Source organism: Equus asinus, chromosome 23 (assembly GCF_041296235.1).
Source record: "Equus asinus isolate D_3611 breed Donkey chromosome 23, EquAss-T2T_v2, whole genome shotgun sequence".
Taxonomy (NCBI): domain Eukaryota; kingdom Metazoa; phylum Chordata; class Mammalia; order Perissodactyla; family Equidae; genus Equus; species Equus asinus.
This window is the reverse complement of record NC_091812.1, coordinates 16125935-16143776: the sequence shown is the minus strand read 5'-3', so window position 1 is coordinate 16143776 and position 17842 is coordinate 16125935.

Below are 17842 nucleotides of genomic sequence, written 5' to 3'. Positions count from 1 at the left end.
GCTCAGAAGGGCAAAGGTGCTTGGTCTGGGTCACACAATAGGTGAGAGAGGATCCCGGGTTTCCCCTCTCCGGGTCTCGTGGTTTTCCCACCAGAACATTCCCCTTGCATTGTACAAACTGACTGTTGCCTCCGGCCATTTCAGGTGACTGCCTACTGTGTACAGCCAAAGGTGGTTTTTTTTAAATCGATGACAAATCTTGAGCAAAGAAACGTAGCTTGACTCAAAGAGTGAGCTGAGTTTACATAGAAATTATAGGCTGTGCTGCTGTTTGGTAAGAGTTTGGAACTAATTACAAGGTATTCCCAAAACAACACCTCTGGGCGGCTCGTGCATTTCCAAGGATTTCCTGGGGATGACTTCTGGCCAAGGGCAGTTCTGTGAAAACCCAAACACTGCTTCTTTCTTCTTATGTTCCAGTGCAAGATCTCTAGGAATCTTTCTAGGAATTAAAGACTTAACTGGATGTGTAGTCTTTCCCCACTGGCCTGCCCCACTCAGGGACCTATCCATCCGCTAAAGAAGCGTTTCTGTTGCCAAGCAAACTCATTCCTGACCAAGTGACTGAGTCTGTTTGCTGAAACACAGGAGATGAGTATAAATGGAGTCATGTTAATGGGAAAAGCCCTTATTTCTTGGATTCTTGGCCTGAAAAGTGTTCCAGGTTATGTCCTGGGTGTCCCCAGCTACGTTTCACCGGGGTTCCTCAGCTACACCCCCCAAGGCGGGCACACTCACTGTGTGCGTCTCTGCCTAGCCTCTTCTCTGATGATCTCTGCCCTCAGAGACCCTCGGCCCTGCTGCCAGGACCCGCCAGAGGAAGGTCGAAGTGCATTCTCTGGTTCTCTGGAAGCTCCCACGTGCACTGAGCCTCAATGATAGTCTGGTGACGTATTCTCTGAAGACTGGGGAGAAAGCATCACTGACTCTGGGCCACATTTTGTCACCAGGCACTGAAGGGAGCTGAGTCTCTCACCAATGTCTCCACCAGGGCCAGCAAGGTAGAGGCGGGTCAGGCACCAGAACACCCTCCTCATGCCCCTGTGTCTCCCCTAGGCACACTGGAATCTGCCTCACTCTCCTGCAAACAAACAGGCTGGATGCAGATTAGCTCATGCAAATCACCTCTTAATGACCTGCCCCCAGCTCTTCAGACAGGTCTGGACTGAATCTTGTAATGGACTCGAGTAAGGTATCTTGGCTACATGCATTTTCCTGTCATTTTAGGTGCCAGAGCAAAAGCCTATATGGGGAGAATAAACCAGTTTGTGTGGTGCTGAAAGAAATTTAGCATCTGACTACTCTAAAAAGGTCTATAGATTCAGGTCAAGCTCACCAGGAAAGAAATGCAAAGCAAAGTGCATAAACATGGATGTGAAACCCAAGTAAGTCATGAGAATAAAACAATGAAAACGTTGCTCCTTCCTTTTTGCTTAATTTTGTTTTTTGGCTTAAATTTGTCATTTCTATCAGACCAGATAAAATCACTGTTTAGACGACTCTTAAAAAGTTTAAGCTTAATTTTATTTCAATTTTCAAAGAGAACGTAAAAACTGCCTTATGTGACGTCCATGAATAGATGGAAACTCTAAACACGTCACGCAGCATCTGCCAGGGAAGCCCAGCCTCCATCCCAATAATCTAAGTCTGGGCCGCATGAGTGCGCTCAGATCAATCTCCAGCACCAGGGATCATTCACGCAAACATGAATCTGACCACTCAGACATAAACGCAACTGTCCTCAGAGAAGATCAATGTTTACAGCCTTAAACTCATTCAATATTTAATTTAAATGCAAGCTGGTTTATGCCTGAAGCCAAGGCCTGACATTTCAGGGATTTTCACCGCTGATGGTCCAACCCAGCAAAAAGCAGCATGCAACCTCCCAGGAGCTGTAGCTTTCAGGGCCTCAACCACAAGGCCCACCTGAGCAGAGGTCCAGGAATAGGGTAGGAAGGCACGCCCACATATCCAGCCCCGAAATCTGGCTCCCTGGCAATACCAGCTTCCTAACCCGTTTCTCTGCCTACTCTGACCCGCTCCAGCAGGTCTCTATGGGGCTTCCAGGATCGTCCATCCTTCCAGGGGCCAAAGATGGAAACATTCAACTCATTCAATTCAAGGCCAAGTGAAACACTTAGGAAAGCATTGCCAAAGGGTAGAGAAGACGTAATAGGTTGAAAATTAGAAGCAGAAGCCAAACAAAAACCCCAAATAAATTCAGATCCAACTCATATTGTTTCTTTAATTGGGTTTCCATTTATTATTTTGTAGTTCATGCACTCTTAGAACAGAAAAATCAGAAAATAGAGACAAACAAAAAGAAAGTCTTTCTGTTTATACTTGCATCTCCTAGGACGGCATATTTGTACATGTCTTTCAAGATTCTTCCTGGTGGGCACACATACATATAGACAAAAAATAGAATATTTTTACCAAATGGACATCGGAAATACGTGCTGTTTTGCTACTCACCATAATTCAGGTCAGTGGTCCTAGACTTGGCTGTGTGTTATAATCACCTGGGGAGACATCTAATACCTTGAGAGACAGGCCTCACTCCTCACCACTCAGTTAGAATTTGTGGAATGAGTCTGTTTAAAACTCCCTAGGTGTATCCAAGGTACAAACAAATTTGAGAACAGCAGTCTTATGAAGCATAGCAGAATATGTCTCCCCAAAATAGCATGTGCATCTTTGGAATAAGGATTATTCTGAGAAATTGCAGACACAGGAGAAGCTCTGGAAACACAGTAGAAGTCAACCTCGACTAAGGGACATTTACGTTTATAAGGGAAATCTCCATTTGTAGAGGCGTCTCCTTCTGAGTACCAGGAAGAGGAGGATGACTCTAAGGCACAAGAAACTCGTATCAAAGGAGACGTCACCACTTAAATCTGCAAGACAACTTTACCTTCCTTTATTGGGCTGTTCCTGGTCACCTCTCATAACCAGGTCCCCTCCCGCCCCTCCCTCCACCCCCACCCTGAAAATCTTTCTTTAGTGTTTAGCTGAAGACGACATTTAAGGTGGTGGCTTGGGCCGTCTAGGGGAGTTACTCAGTTTTCCTGGATGTCTCCTGATGAGGATCAAGGCTGCCCCAGGGAGAGAAGCCCAGGGCGTCCTGCCCTACATACTGATCTGTATCATCCTCCGGGAAGCATAGGACATCCTGACCTGATCCAATCTGATTCTTATCTAAAGTTATAGGACCACCCAATAACCAGACCCCACCTGCACTGATAGCATTTTAATGACTTTTTTACATGATCTTTCCTTTGTCTTGTAAAGAAATAACTCACATACCTATGCCTTATAAATTTAGCCCCACCCTCAACCCATTGCAGCTCTTACTGCCCATGGGTCCTGTCCCCGTGCTACTTCATGCTGTTCTCTGCACAGAGGAGCACTACTATCAGACCTTGAGAGTCCAAGAAATCTTTCTTTCGACTCCTTGGCTCGCCGAGCCAGCGTCATCTCCCTATGTATACAGGAGGTATACATGTTAATAAACTTCTATTTTGTTTTTCTCTTGTTAATCTGTATTTTATTACAGGGAGGACTCAGCCAAGAACCTAGAAGGGTGGAAGGCAAATTATTTTTCCTCCCCTCCACTTACGTAAGGAACTGGGAGTGAGGAGACTAGGTTTGGGGTGAGGTAGGGCAGTGGTGGTCAAATTTGGCTGTGTATCCAGATCACTTGGGGAACTTGGTGAAGATACACAGGCCCAGGCACTCTCCTACCTCCAAGAGCCTTGGACTCCATGTTCTTTATCAGCTCTCTAGGCAACTCAGATATGCACCAAGTTGGAGAACCACCAATTTAAGTGACCAATCTCTTATTATGTGATTGCCTCTTAGGTGACCTGCTCCTCCCTCACGCTCGCTAGATTAGACTTCAGGAGCTGGGTTGTTCTATATGGTGGAAGTCTCTAGCCACATGTGGCTATTAAGCACTTGAACTGTGGCAAGTTCAAATTGAGAGGCGCTGCAGATGTAAAACAAACACTGGATTTCAAAGACTTAGCATACATTAAAATGATAGTATTTTGACTATATTGGAGTCGTTCCTTTTTCTTTCTTTTTTTTTTAGTGTGGCTTCTGGGAAATTTAAGTTACACATGTGGCTCACATTATGTTTCTATGAGACAGGCTGCTCTGGAGGCCAAGACTTATGTCAGTTCACTTCTGTCTTTCCAGCACCTAGGTCAGCCATTTTGCATGAAATAGACACTCCATCAATATTTTTCTGAAAGAAGGAAGAAGTCAACAAATTAATGAAGGAACATAGACACGTGGCAGCCCAGGCATTCACAGTATTATTCCACAGACAAAGAGAAACTTTTGGAAAACAGATGCTATTTCAGTTTGGGTTCCCCCAGAAGCAATCCCTGAGACAAGGATTTAAGTGCAAGTGATCTATTTGGGAAGGGAGTAGAGAAGTGAAGCTGGGAAGGAGAGGGGCTGATGAAGGGTGTGTTCTCAAGCCTTTATCACTGTGGGTGACTGGAGCTTGATCTCGCTGGGGAACTTTAGGGAACAGTACAGAATTTGTGCTTCAGAATTATGTCCTCCCACCTGGGTGAGGGAGCTAGGGTGTTTATACACCATTTCCCATCAGGCATTAGTTAAAGGCTGCCAGGAGGGCTGCATGTGTTAATCCCAGGCACTTCTGTCCTCCTGCATGGAGCAGACAGAGAAAGCCTGCAGACAAAGAGATGTCAGTGCTAAAATGGTACAGCTCAGGGGACAGGGGCATAGCCAAAGATGACTAACTATAGTTCTTTCTAAGCAAGCCTAATAATTCTATAATCTAATAATTAAAATTGGTGCCAACATCATACAGGTCTATACATCCCTCAAGATGGTCAGTAAAGCCCCTTTAGGATTCTTTGCCAGCTCTGTCCTTGCTCTCTCATCCTATCCTGCAGGTGTCAAACAGAAGTGGAGAAGAAGCTACTAATAATAAGCCCAGTGTGGCTTGACTAGGAGTTGCCACGTTGATTAAAGATGGCCCCAGCTCCTCTGTCACTGAGTTCGCTGCCCTGCCCTTTGTCTCCTGTTAGTTCACCCTGGGCAGATGTTGGCAGGCAGTTTTCTTTCTTCTGGTTTCTCCACTACGATGCAAACTCACCCAGGGATGTGGCTGGCACTTGTCTTTGAACTGCTCACAGTATGCGCACACACAAATGGTACGTGTGTGCAATGCACGCAATGGTAGCAGCTCAATGTTTCAATAAAGACTCTCAAATTTCTACTTTCAGAACATACAGCTTCACTCAGTTTTAAGTCATTTCACAGAAACCAGACCATAGTGGTTCTGTTTTTGGAGGCTAATTCAGTCTGGTTCTAATTTGAAATGAATCAGGAGAGGCTCCTGAATAATTTCATTAAGCACAGTGAAGCAAGGCAAATAAGATGGAGGAAGCAGTAAGCAAATTGAAAATGAGAAGTGGATGATCCATGGGGAGTTGAACTCAAAGTTGTCCAGAGTTTTTACAGTAATTTTAAATCTATTTGATGCCATAAAAATGCATCTGTGTTTTCCATGAACAGCTCATTTCAGTCAAAGTCTGGGTTTCATTCAGAGGACTTGGGCCAAGCCACTGTCACAATCTGTCATTGCTGGAATTTTACATTCAAGGCCCTTTCCCCAATTTAACATTACAGTATTCATTTTCCCTCTCTGGAATTCAGGTAGTAAAAACATTTAAGTTATAAATAATTAAGCTATTAAATTTAGATAGATGATAGATAGATAATCCTAATGGTCCTGCCAATAGTTGGGCCACCATAGCTTTAAAAATAAAGCTAGAAATTCCAATAAAAATAACACAACTTTAAATGAATCCCCCATCCATTCTTCCCTCTTTACTTAACAAACACATAGGAAGTATCAAGGGTTGGCAGACACAGGTGTCTATGGTCAGGTATGTTGAATAACAGCTCTGTCTGGGCAAACAGCCCCCATGAGGCTGCAACCAATTGTCACCATGAAGGAATATGGCTCCTTGTTTCCAAATCTACTGATTTTACAAGAGAAGCCAAATCCTCAAATTTTTATGAAAAATATCCTTTTTCCTTTCTTTTTACCATTGGCAACTAATTTTTTAAAAAATTTAAATACTGTACAGACCCAAATGAAAAGGACCAAGCAGGAAGCAGGCAAGGTATGACTTTGCATTTACCGTGGAGCAGATACAACCCTAGGCACTAACTGGGTCAGATACAAAGATTTCTATTCCATGTGCCTTGCCCTCCAGCAGCTTCCTGTCCAGGAGGACAGATGACCATACAACTAAAATTCTCATACAAAGAAAAAAAAAAAGGTGGGGTTGAAGTGGTTCTCCAGAGAAAGAGAACAAATAAGTTCTCTTCCTGTTGGTACTGTACATATATAGACCAAGGTATGCTGTCTATTAGTTATGTATTTGTATGTATAGAGAGAGATTTGTGATTTATTTTAAGGCTCTGGCAAGTCTGTAATTGATAGGGCAGGCTGGCAGGTTGGAAACTGAGGCAGGAGTTGATGCTGTAGTCTTGAGGCAGAATTTCTTCTTTTCCAAGAAACCTCAGTTTTTGCTCTTAAGGCCTTTAACTGACTGAATGAGGCCCGTCCACATTATCCAGGGCAATCTCCTTTACCTAAAGTCAACTAACTGTAGATGTCAGCCACATCTACAAAATACCTTTACAGCAACATCTAGAACTGAATTGACTGAATAACTGGGTATTATAGCCCAGCTGAGTTGACACATGAAACTAACTATGCCATGGGATAAGGGCTATAAGAGAGGTATGAAAAATTACTACAGGACTTCAGAAGAATGAGAAATCAAGGAAGCTTAAAGGGTTGAAAAATAATTCCCATGGTAGAAGACTAAAGAAATATGAACTTCTCTATGGAAGAGACCAAGAAGAGATACTACTAAGCAAGTGTAGCCAAGCACATGGCAGTTGTTGTTATGTATCATTTCATTTAATCCTCAACTCTAGTGGAGTAGCCGCTATCATTATACCCATTTTACAGATGAAGCCCTCAACCCCAGTGTTTTCAATATCACATGACTATTGAGTGATGGGGATGGGACTCAGATTCAGGCAGTTTGAAATCTCCAGAGCCTTAACCACTGCTTATGCTGCCCTCCAGCGAACTCATATCCCATACAGGACCTTATTAATTCTCACAAAAGCCCCATGAGATAGGCATTATTATTATTATCCCCATTTGACAAATGAGGAAACTAAGGCTTGGCATATAAGGTGGCGGCACAGGTTAGGGTCCTGGTGTATCTGATTCCGAACTTGTGCTCTGACCACCCCCAGCACCCTCCACGCCTCCCACCGCAGCTCCAAGTATGCAAAGGAGAATGCATCAAATGGTCTAGATTATGTTCATATGTGACCAACGAGAAGAATGGGCCTCAGGTTCAAGTGGGAAAAAACGCGGTAGAACATTGGAAGTAACTCCTTGGTGGTCCGTCAGGGACATGCACACATCAACCGGAGAAAGAAACATTTACCCTTGGAGATTCTGCTGCTTTCAACGTTAACCTCCCGAAAGACCGTGGATAGGGTTGTAATCATTTAATGGGAATGTGTACCGAGACTCTGAATTTTGGTTATTGATTGGCAAGAATAAAAACACAGTGCCCACACAGAAAACAACAGCAAAGTTGGCTTCTCTTAAATGAAAATATTGCCTTGGCTTTCTCTTAGCAAAAATTAAACATGCACTGCAAGTCATGCTTCATTTCTGGGGTAGGAAATAGACTCACTTCAAGCGAACTTCAAAGGAGCAGCCAGAGACTCCTCTCTCCTAGCCCACTTTGAAACACTCCTACACTATTTCATCCTTTTCCCTTTGAGTTATTTTTTCCCTCCTCAGAACGTAGAGTATGTGAGAAATCTGTACTGTTCTATTTTTGCTGAGGAATTCAATTTGAGCTCATAAATCATTATCCCATTGTTATCCCTTCCCTAGACGGGACTGTTAGAGTCAATGCTGGCTCTTTCTTCCTCCCATGATCATAACAATAACTTGACATATAGGATAATAATTTAGCTATTGTCTAAGACTAAATGATGTCCTTTAATTGTATTATTTTTTATTTTAATTATATCTCTATAATAGTAATATTCAACCCCTCATAATCTCTATGATGGCCATACTATCATAGATCAAATAATTAAAATAAAACTTATACTCATTGAGCCCTACTATGTGCCAGGCACCGGGCTACACATGCATTTAAAACTCACGTCTGCCGTATGAGGCAGGTGCTAATTGTTGTCCCTATTTTTCTAAGGAGAAAATTGAGGTATAGGCAACTTCAATAACTGGCCTGTGTTTACACAGGGATGGAGCTGAGATTTAAAACAAAGCATCTAACTGCAGAGGTCCTCTGTGGTCGTAACAATATGTATGACTCCCACTAAAAACCGCCGAGGTTTTATTTTCTTGTTTTACTCTTCCTTCTTGAGATTTCAAAACAACATTCTATGGAGGCAGAACGAATAAGCACAAATACTCCAAAGGGAAATATTGTAAATAAAGAGGTGGCTTTATCCATCATTCAGGGGAGATGCCAGCCAGAAGCTGAGCGGTGGATCCATAGCTGAGAATAAGATATAACCCAGAAGGTGAAGACTTGGGATGCCTTGCAACCAAACCACCTGACTCCATGGACCCTAGTAGGATTTCTCTGATGCAGCCAACTTTATGAGAAATCACAGACATAGAGCTTGACCCCATCTCAGTCCGTTCAGGCTTCTATTACAAAATACCGTAGACCAGGTGGCTAATGAACAGCAGAAATCTGTTTCCCCCATGTCTAGAGGCTGGAAACCCAAGATCAGGGTGAGAGCACGGCTGGGTTCTGGAGAGAGCTTTCTTCCAAGTTGCAGATGCCAACTTCTTGCTAAATTCTCACATGGTGGAAGCAGAAGGGAGCTCTTGGGATCTCTTGATAAGGGCCATAATCCCTGTCACGACCTAGCCACCTCCCAATGCTACCACAGTGGGCATTAGGATTCAACAACACTGGTTTGGGGCAGACCCACATACTCAGTCCATAACAACACCCAAACCAACTCGGTTTTTTTTTTTTTTTACCACAGTGACAACAGAGTTCTAAAGTAGGGGAGTGGCTTATCTAGATTCACAAAGTTTTTGGTAAAACTAGAACCATTATCCAGTTAACAAATTTCTCTACACCTCACAGCCTCTCGAATAGGTGAGTTTAGGCAAAAGTGTGGCCATAATAATCAATTCAACAGCTCAAGTCAAACTCAGAGACAAGAATACTAATGTACCAGATGTTCAATTTCTTTGTCTTTTTTTAATTGAGGTATAATTCACACACAACAGTACATGAGTTCCAGGTGTGCAACATAATAATTTGATATTTGTATACATTGCAAAATGATCACCACAATAAGTTTAGTTAAGTTCTGTCACCACACATAGTTACAAAATTTTTTTCCCTGTGATGAGAACTTTTAAGATCTACTCTCTTAGCAACTTTCAAATATGCAAGACAGTATTATTAACTATAGTTGCCGTGCGGTACATTAGATCCCTGGGACTTATTTCTTTTATAACTGGAAGTTTGTACCTTTTTACCACCTTCACCCATTTTGCCCACCTCTGGCAACCACCAATCTGTTGTCTGTATCTATGAGCTTGGTTTTTTGGGTTTGTTTAGATTCTACCTATAAGTGAGATCATACAGTATTTGTCTTTCTCTGACTTATTTCACTTAGCATAATGCCCTCAAAGTCCATCCATGTTGTTGCAAATGGCAAGATTTCATTCCTTTTTATGGCTGAATAGTATTCCACTGTATATATATACACCACAGTTCCTTTATCCATTCATCCGTTGATGGACACTTAGGTTGTTTCCATATCTTGGCTACTGTAAATAATGCTACAACGAACAAGGGGGTGTATCTATCACTTTAAGTTAGTGTTTTCGTTTTCTTGGGATAAATATCCAGACGTGGAATTGCTGGGTCATATGTTAGTTCTATTTTTAATTTTTGGAGGAACCTCCATACTGTTTTCCATAGGGACTGTACCAATTTATATTTCCACAACAGTGTACAAAGGTTCCCTTTTCTCCACATCCTCACCAACACTTGTTATTCCTTATCTTTCTCATAATAGCCATTCTAACAGGCGTGAGGTGATGTCTCATTGTGGTTTTGATTTGCATTTCCCTGATGATCAGTGATGCTGAGCACCTTTTCCTGTACCTGTTGTCCACCTGTATGTCTTCTTTGGAAAAATGTCTATTCGGATGCTCTGCACATTTCTAAATCAGATTGTTGTTTTTTTGCTATTGAGTTATATGAATTCTTTATATATTTTGGATATTAGCCCTTTATCAGATATATGACTTGCAATTATTTTCTCCCATTCAGGAAGGGTTTCCTTTGCTGTGCAGAAGCTTTTTCATTTGATGTAGTCCCACTTGTTTAGTTTTGCTTTTGTTGCCTTTGGTTTTGGTGTTAAATCCAAAAAATTATCACACAGACCTATGTCAAGGAGCTTACTGCCTACTTTTTCTTCTAAGAGTTTTATGGTTTCAGGTCTTATGTTCAAGTCTTTAATCCATTTTGCATTAGTTTTCGTGTATGGTGTAAGAAAGTGGCCCAGTTCCATTGTTTTGCATGTGGCTGTCCTGTTTTCCCATCACAATTTATTGAAGGGAATGTCCTTTTCCCACTGTATAGCCTTGGCTCCTCTGTCATAAATTCATTGACTGTATATGCTCGGGTTTACACATGGGTTTGGACAGTCTCTGGGTTCTCTATTCTGTCCATTGATCTGTGTGTCCGTGTCTGTTTTTATGCCAGTGCCATACTGTTTTGATTACTATAGCTTTGTAATATAGTGTGAAATCAGGGAATGTGATGTCTCCAGCTTTGTTTGTCTTTCTCAAGACTGCTTTGGCTATTTGGGGTGTAGATGTTCACTTTATTTTTTTGAGGAAGATTAGCCCTGAGCTAACATCTGCCGCCAATCCTCCTCTTTTTGCTGAGAAAGACTGGCCCTGAGCTAACATCTGCCGCCAATCCTCCTCTTTTTGCTGAGAAAGACTGGCCCTGAGCTAACATCTGCCGCCAATCCTCCTCTTTTTGCTGAGAAAGACTGGCCCTGAGCTAGGATCTGTGCCCATCTTCCTCTAGCTTATGTGTGGGACGCCTACCACAGCATGGCTTGCCAAGCAGTGCCATGTCCGCACCCGGGATCCGAACCAGTGAATCCCGGGCTGTCAAAGCGGAACGTGCGAACTTAACTGCTGAGGCGCCGGGCCGGCCCCAGAGGTTCACTTTCTATGTGGCATTAAAACAGTTTTCAGTGATACCTCAGCACCTCCAAATCTCTGTTAACTGGAACTTCCGTAGAAGATGCTCCTAATTCTCCAAGATCTTACTTGCCTTCTGGGTCATTAAGGAAAAGAAAATTGCAGTCAGTGCAGCTTGCTGTTATGCAATCTGTTTTATTCTATCTCTCCATGTGGCATTTTATCTTTCATCTCCTAAACTCGGAGTATGCTTATTAACCAGAGCAGCCGGGCCGAGCCAGCTTGGTTAAAAGTCGGTGTAAGTGGGTCCTTTCCCTCCAGAAAAACCAGTGAGTTCTAAGTATAACTGGAAGAAAACAGGGGCAAAATAACAACAGAGAGAAAACAGCTATAATACAGCATCAAGGTCTCTCAGGCATAGAAAATATTATAATTTCTGCTTTCATGCAGGGGAAAGCTTCCTTAAGCTTATCTGTGAAACCTCAGTAAACTTACCTTCTTCCAAACATTTAAAGCAGAAGAACTCAGTTTTACTTCAGGAAATACTCGGAAAGAGGGTGGCCAGCCAGATGGGCAGAGCCCAGCAAGAGAATCTAAGTGGCTCCGCATACGGGAAACCTGACAAACAGAGGTGTCTTCTCAGAGGCCCTGGAGGCCCACGTATAGGTGTGGGGGGCAGGACTCTAAGCCTCGGAGACTGGCCTCCAGGAGGTCAGTTTGTGAGTACCCTTGAGATCAACATCTGAGGAAGGGAAGGGCAGGAGACAGAATTGGGCAGAGGGAGATGCTGAGTAGCCGAAAGCCACAGACTGCTCCGCCAGGAGTCTGAAGCTGGGATAACCTGTTGAGAGTTGTCCTAAGTTCCTGCGAGGGGAGTGGGCCTTGGGACCACACCGCCAGTGGTCGCTGGATGTAGCCCACGCCAGCCGGGCCGAGGAGGCTCTCGTTGGCTGAGGAGAGTCCCCCGTGGACTGGCAACTACGGGTTTTCTGCCAGGAGCACTCTCAGCAGTTGGGAAGATCAGTCTTTCATTCCCGAAGGGAGAATCACAGCACCATCCCAGGGTCATGAACATCTCCTCTCCTGGGAGCAGCGCCGTGCAAGACCAGGCAAGGATATCAGGGCGGCCATCCCAAAGCGGGTTGGGGCAGACTGCCAACCCAAGAGCAAGCGAAGTGCCTGGGGCCTGGAAGATGAACCCACGCTTCACAACAGGGCGCAAACTAGACCCAGTGGGGCCTGTGCCACGCCAACCCTGACAGAAGGGTGCCAGCCTGGGGGCCGTGGAGTGCCAGGGGTGCAACACAGGGCCCGTGCCCTGCTGCCCTCTCCCCTGGGCCAGCTTGGGAATAAGGAAACACATCGAAGCCTCTAGAAGCCCAGCAGGACTGTCTGAGCCACAGACCCAGTCTGGGGAGAGCAGCTAAACAGAGAGTGGAGGGGCAGTGAAAGGAGGTTACTGACATGCTGGGTGACCAATGGGGCAAGGCTAGGAGGCTGGCGAGAGGGGATAGGACGGGGTCTCTCGGTCTCACCAGCTCCAGGGAGCTCAGGAAGGCAGGAGAAATATAATGGGGCTGGAAAAATAAGTAATTAATAATACTTTACATATGCAGGATATATTATATTTTACAAATCTCTGTGTGTGGGAGAGAGAGATCCCATTTTGCTAGTTCTGCCCCTAGAATGTTGATATAAAAAAGCATTACCTATGAAAGAATGTAAGAAATCTTTGTAACACAGCTGATGAAAATGTCCCTCTCTCTCTCTTCCTGGCCCTCTTCTTCCCCCGCTTCCTCTCTCAGGCCTCCGGAGTCCTGACACACTGCGCACTGGTGCCTGCAGTGTGGCCTCTGGTGGTGAGCCGTTGCAGACAGCCTCGGAGAACGGCCACTCCTGTCCCGGGAGACGGCCCTAGCAGTCCTTTCTCTCTCCATCCTTCAACTCCTCATTCACAATGTTAAATGACACCACCATTTTTCGGCGACTCACTCAAACTGTGAACAGGTGAGATCATGTCATCACTTTGATGATGACATCACTTTAATGTTTCTCCAAACCAGCCACAGTACTGTCAGCGGCACAGGACAGCCCTCGACCTCTCCTTTCGTGGCTGGCTGGTGGGACTGAAATAAGTGCTTTGTGTGAGAAAACATAAAATAGGGAAAGCTAAGACCTCGGCAGTGGTTATTGTCAATCAAACATTGACTGGCAAGAGGTGTTGTTAGAAAGAAACCATATGTCCACCCAGGTAATCTTGTCATCTTGTTGTGGGACCAAAGCATAAACTAAAGTCACAGGGCACTCATAAACTCGTAGGTCTGCCTGCTGAAATTAAGGGGTGGACCACATCCGCGTCTGTAGATGGGTTTGAGTGCCTCGCAAGGCAGGCGGAACAATGGAAAATCATATGCACACAACCTGGGGAAGCTTCCATTGCTAGCTGCTCCCACGAGGTTCTTTGAGGGCACATTCTTATTATGTTAATAGGCGAAACATAACCCTTCAATGCCAATTAACAAATGCGTTATTCAGGTATTTGCATGCTTATACCTACTGAGGAATGTTCTTGCACGGCAGCATCTTGCTGTCTGTTTTCAAGTGCTTAACTAATGGCCTCGCTCCAGGATAACGCATTGTGTTTTCAATAAGACGATGAAAAGCTTTTTCAAAAAACGTATCTTGCATGTCGTTACACTTGAAATTGTCCTTCAACACAAAATTGTGAACAATTTATTTAAACAAAACTATTATAGTAACAATTGATGAGGGTGTTAATTCTGTAGGTTCTCTGACAACTAATTCAGCCACACTTCAGAGATCTTAAGAAGATGCTTACACTGTGAATTAAGCGTAAGATGGTAGCTTCTAGCATATCAGAGCAGTCCTCTCCATACTACTCTGGATAAAATTGTACAATTTTTTTTAACAGCTTTATTGAAATTCACTTAAGTGTACAATTGAGTGATGCTGAGTATATTTTGTGATTCCTTCTAGAAGTGATTGTCTCTGGTGAAAGTATGTGTTGAGTTTTTGCTCCTGCATCTAGGTTATTTGTTTGTACAAGACTCAGTTCTTGCTAGCTAGGAGACTGAAGGGCCTGAGTTTCCCTGATGACAGATTTTAACAAATATTTGGTGGTCTCTGCATTAACATCAGAATACTGAGAAATCCGCCTGCCTAATCCTATTTAGCACCACAAAACACTCCAAGGGCAGGCCATGATATGTCAAACATTTGCAATGCTGCATATAAGTCTGTCTTTTGCAATCATATTTTAAAATGGTTTATTCCACTGTTAAAATACAATACATTTAGTCTTCATTAAATACATTTTTCACTGCTTTTTGGCAACTGTACAACCTATAGGTCATTGGGCGAGATTGCCGCAATGCATAATTTAAAGGTGCCGTAAAATTTGCTCCTTGTGAACCCCTGTGCATTGGTGTGCTTAAACAGCTTGCAGCGCATATTAGAAGCCAGCCGATCTAATTTGGCACTACTGTGATCTACTTCGAAAATAGATAGAATTGTTATGCTTTCAATTAACGTGTATTTGTTAATTGAAGGAAGGAAGGGAGAAATGCAGGCCTAGGAAAGAAAAAATTATTTGACAATTGTAATTAAAAGCCATGTGTCAGACACTCAGCAGTAATAGAAAGCACATTCCTGAGGAAGAGAAGTCTGTATCGAAAGGTGCAATCATCAAACCTGGAATAACGAAGACTATACAAGGGAACACATATTTGGGGGTAAAATTGCACAGAAAAAGCTAAATGGTCAAAGCAGTTTAGAGAAGAGAGATCATTGTAGACCACAAATATTAGGGAAATTTTCATGGAGGAAACAGAAAATGAGCTGGCCCTAAGGGGTGGTTAATATTCTTAACAGAAAGTTTCCAAATTTAGGGATACTCTGGTACATACAGTCATAATTTTGATAGAGTGGCATGACCTATATTTTCATCCACCTAAACTGACTTAGAAATAGCACATAATTGGAATGTACCCATATGAGTATATGCAGAACAATGGAACTGAAAGATATAAAAAGTAGTTTGCCAACATCTAGTGTTCCTAGATGTTCTCCGGTTCCTGGGAAAAATAGAGGTCCAATAACTTAGGGACAACTGGCTCACCAGATTCCTGACTTGGAGCACTGCCCCGCACATTAAGATATTAAAGGTCTGAGAAGTTATGCTGAAGAGATACTGTTCAGCTCTGTTTACTTCAGAATTCTCCAAGCTTATCTGACCACGGAACGCCCCTTCTCACAGAGTGCACCTGCTACACAGAATACACACGTCAAGGAACTGAATTCCCCGGAACGCAGATCGGGAAGCAGTGATTACAACAATAAGAAACAAGCAACCTGAATTTAAAAGTGGGCCAAAGACCTTGATGGACAACATAGAAGCCTAAAGTGTAACCCACATGTGGCCAAATATAAATAATCTTTTTAAGAAGTGATGAAAGAAAAATGCCTTATCCTTTTAAAAATGTCAAAATTGTTCAAAAGCATACAGATGGCCCCAACAAGCATTTGCGATCACTAACCAATTTCATAAGGACGTCTGGTCTACTTTTCAACCACACAGATCTGTTAATTCTCCTTAAGGACTGGAACACTTCCACTCCATTCTTACCTTGAAATAGACACTAAAAAGAGTCGTGGCCAAATGCAGTGTATGGAGAAAAATTCAATTTAGTCAAACATATATAAGACCCACAGCTCCCGCTTTTCATTCCTTTTTGTGTTGTAGTTCTTGCATTCCATCCTGCCTGACAGTCACTAAACAACTCATCAACTTCTTTTATAATTTTTGTTTGATTCCTTCCTTAATGTCTTTAATTATTTTTAAAAAATTATTTTAAAGATTATTCTTACAGTCTCTATCTAATTGTCTTGTGATCTGAAGTTCTTGGGAGGGAAGCTATCCCCGTTATTTACTAAACCTGATGGTTCCTAATTACGCTACACTGGTTCCTCCAGGGTTTTGAGGTTTTTGATTGTGAGCTCATCTTCAGTGGGGTTTGTGTATCCTCCCACGCAGGGGACGAGGGCAGGTCCCTCCTAAGGAGTTTACCAGTACAGCACCATTTTCCTGGCATAGGTGATTCTGGACCGACACGAAGCGTAAAATTTAAACTCAATTCCGTGTGAGGAAGAGGCCTGAGGTTTCAAATTCTCACGCACTTTATGGCAGATCAACTCTTTGTCATTGGCCCATGTAAGTGAGTGGATTTTTTATCCAATCTACCCTTACTGAAGGTTTAAACACTTGGAGAGTGTCTGTTCTATCCAAAATTGCTGAATGTCTCATCTCCTGTCCCACTTGGGTACTAAAAATTCAGCCCCTTGTTTTCGAGGCTGACCCCCTTCCCCACTGCTGTCTTGTTTGTTTTTTCCTTTGGCTGTATCTTTCTTACTCCCTGTGGGTGCAGATGTGCATTTAAATGATGCTTGTTATCTGTTCTTAGTGTTTCTAGTATCTTATAGCTAGAGGGGTTTTGGGGTCTCTTACCATTCCGCCAGATTCAAAACGCCCTTTGGCCTCCACTGCGCAGTGTCTGTCAGAGACCGCCAGAGGAGCTCAGGTGGGTCAGATTCTGTTATATGCCTCGCTCAGCAACTCTAGGGGAATACACAAAACGATTATAAGTTCAAGGTTTTCCAATGAGCTGAAAAAGGCTGTTGTGCATTCTTTCTAGGAGCTTTTCTTATATTTCATAACAAACAGTACTTGTAAATAGATTGAGGATGCAGCAAACAGCGAAAGGGAGATGTTTTTGGTCAAATTTGAGATCCTTAAAAATATACTTTTCTGTGCAGCAGCCATTGCTGTCAGCAAGTAACACGTGCTGAGCGCCTCCTACCATCTTCTCAGCAGCACTGATGAGTTTCAAAGCCTCTGGTTGCTTTAAGGAACTTCTCTACAAGAGAAAGGGGAATCAGCTCGAACCTTCTTGGACAGATATTAGAAATCCGGCCCACACTGATTCTCTTCCCAAAACTGTTCCAAGCTTTAAGAGGGAAAGCACAATTATTACTGACTAATAGTTCTAATTATTTTACTTAGAATACTATTTTAACTAGAAATTACGATGCTATAAAGTTGCATTTTATGTCATATTGTATACATATATTTATTTATACACACACAAACACATATCTACAACAATGGAGCACTGTGGCAGATGTGGCCTGTGCATTTACGCGCAGTTTATTAGGCTTGGAGCATAATTTTACTGTTTTGTATTTTCATAGAGTGATGGCTGCTAAGCCTTTGCTTTGATGACATTTTTTGTTTACTTCCATGATTTATATCATGTCAAATCCTAGGTCAGGAGTAGGACCTCCAATTATCACACTCTTCCACGGAAATGCTGTTTTATCAAGGGCTGCAAGATGCGCTAGTTTCCTGGAATGCATTTTGGTTAAAAGCAAAGACTGTTTGTGTATCACAAAATTATTGTAGCTAATTAATTACACTAAAAGGTAATTAATCCAGGAGAAAATATTCACCAT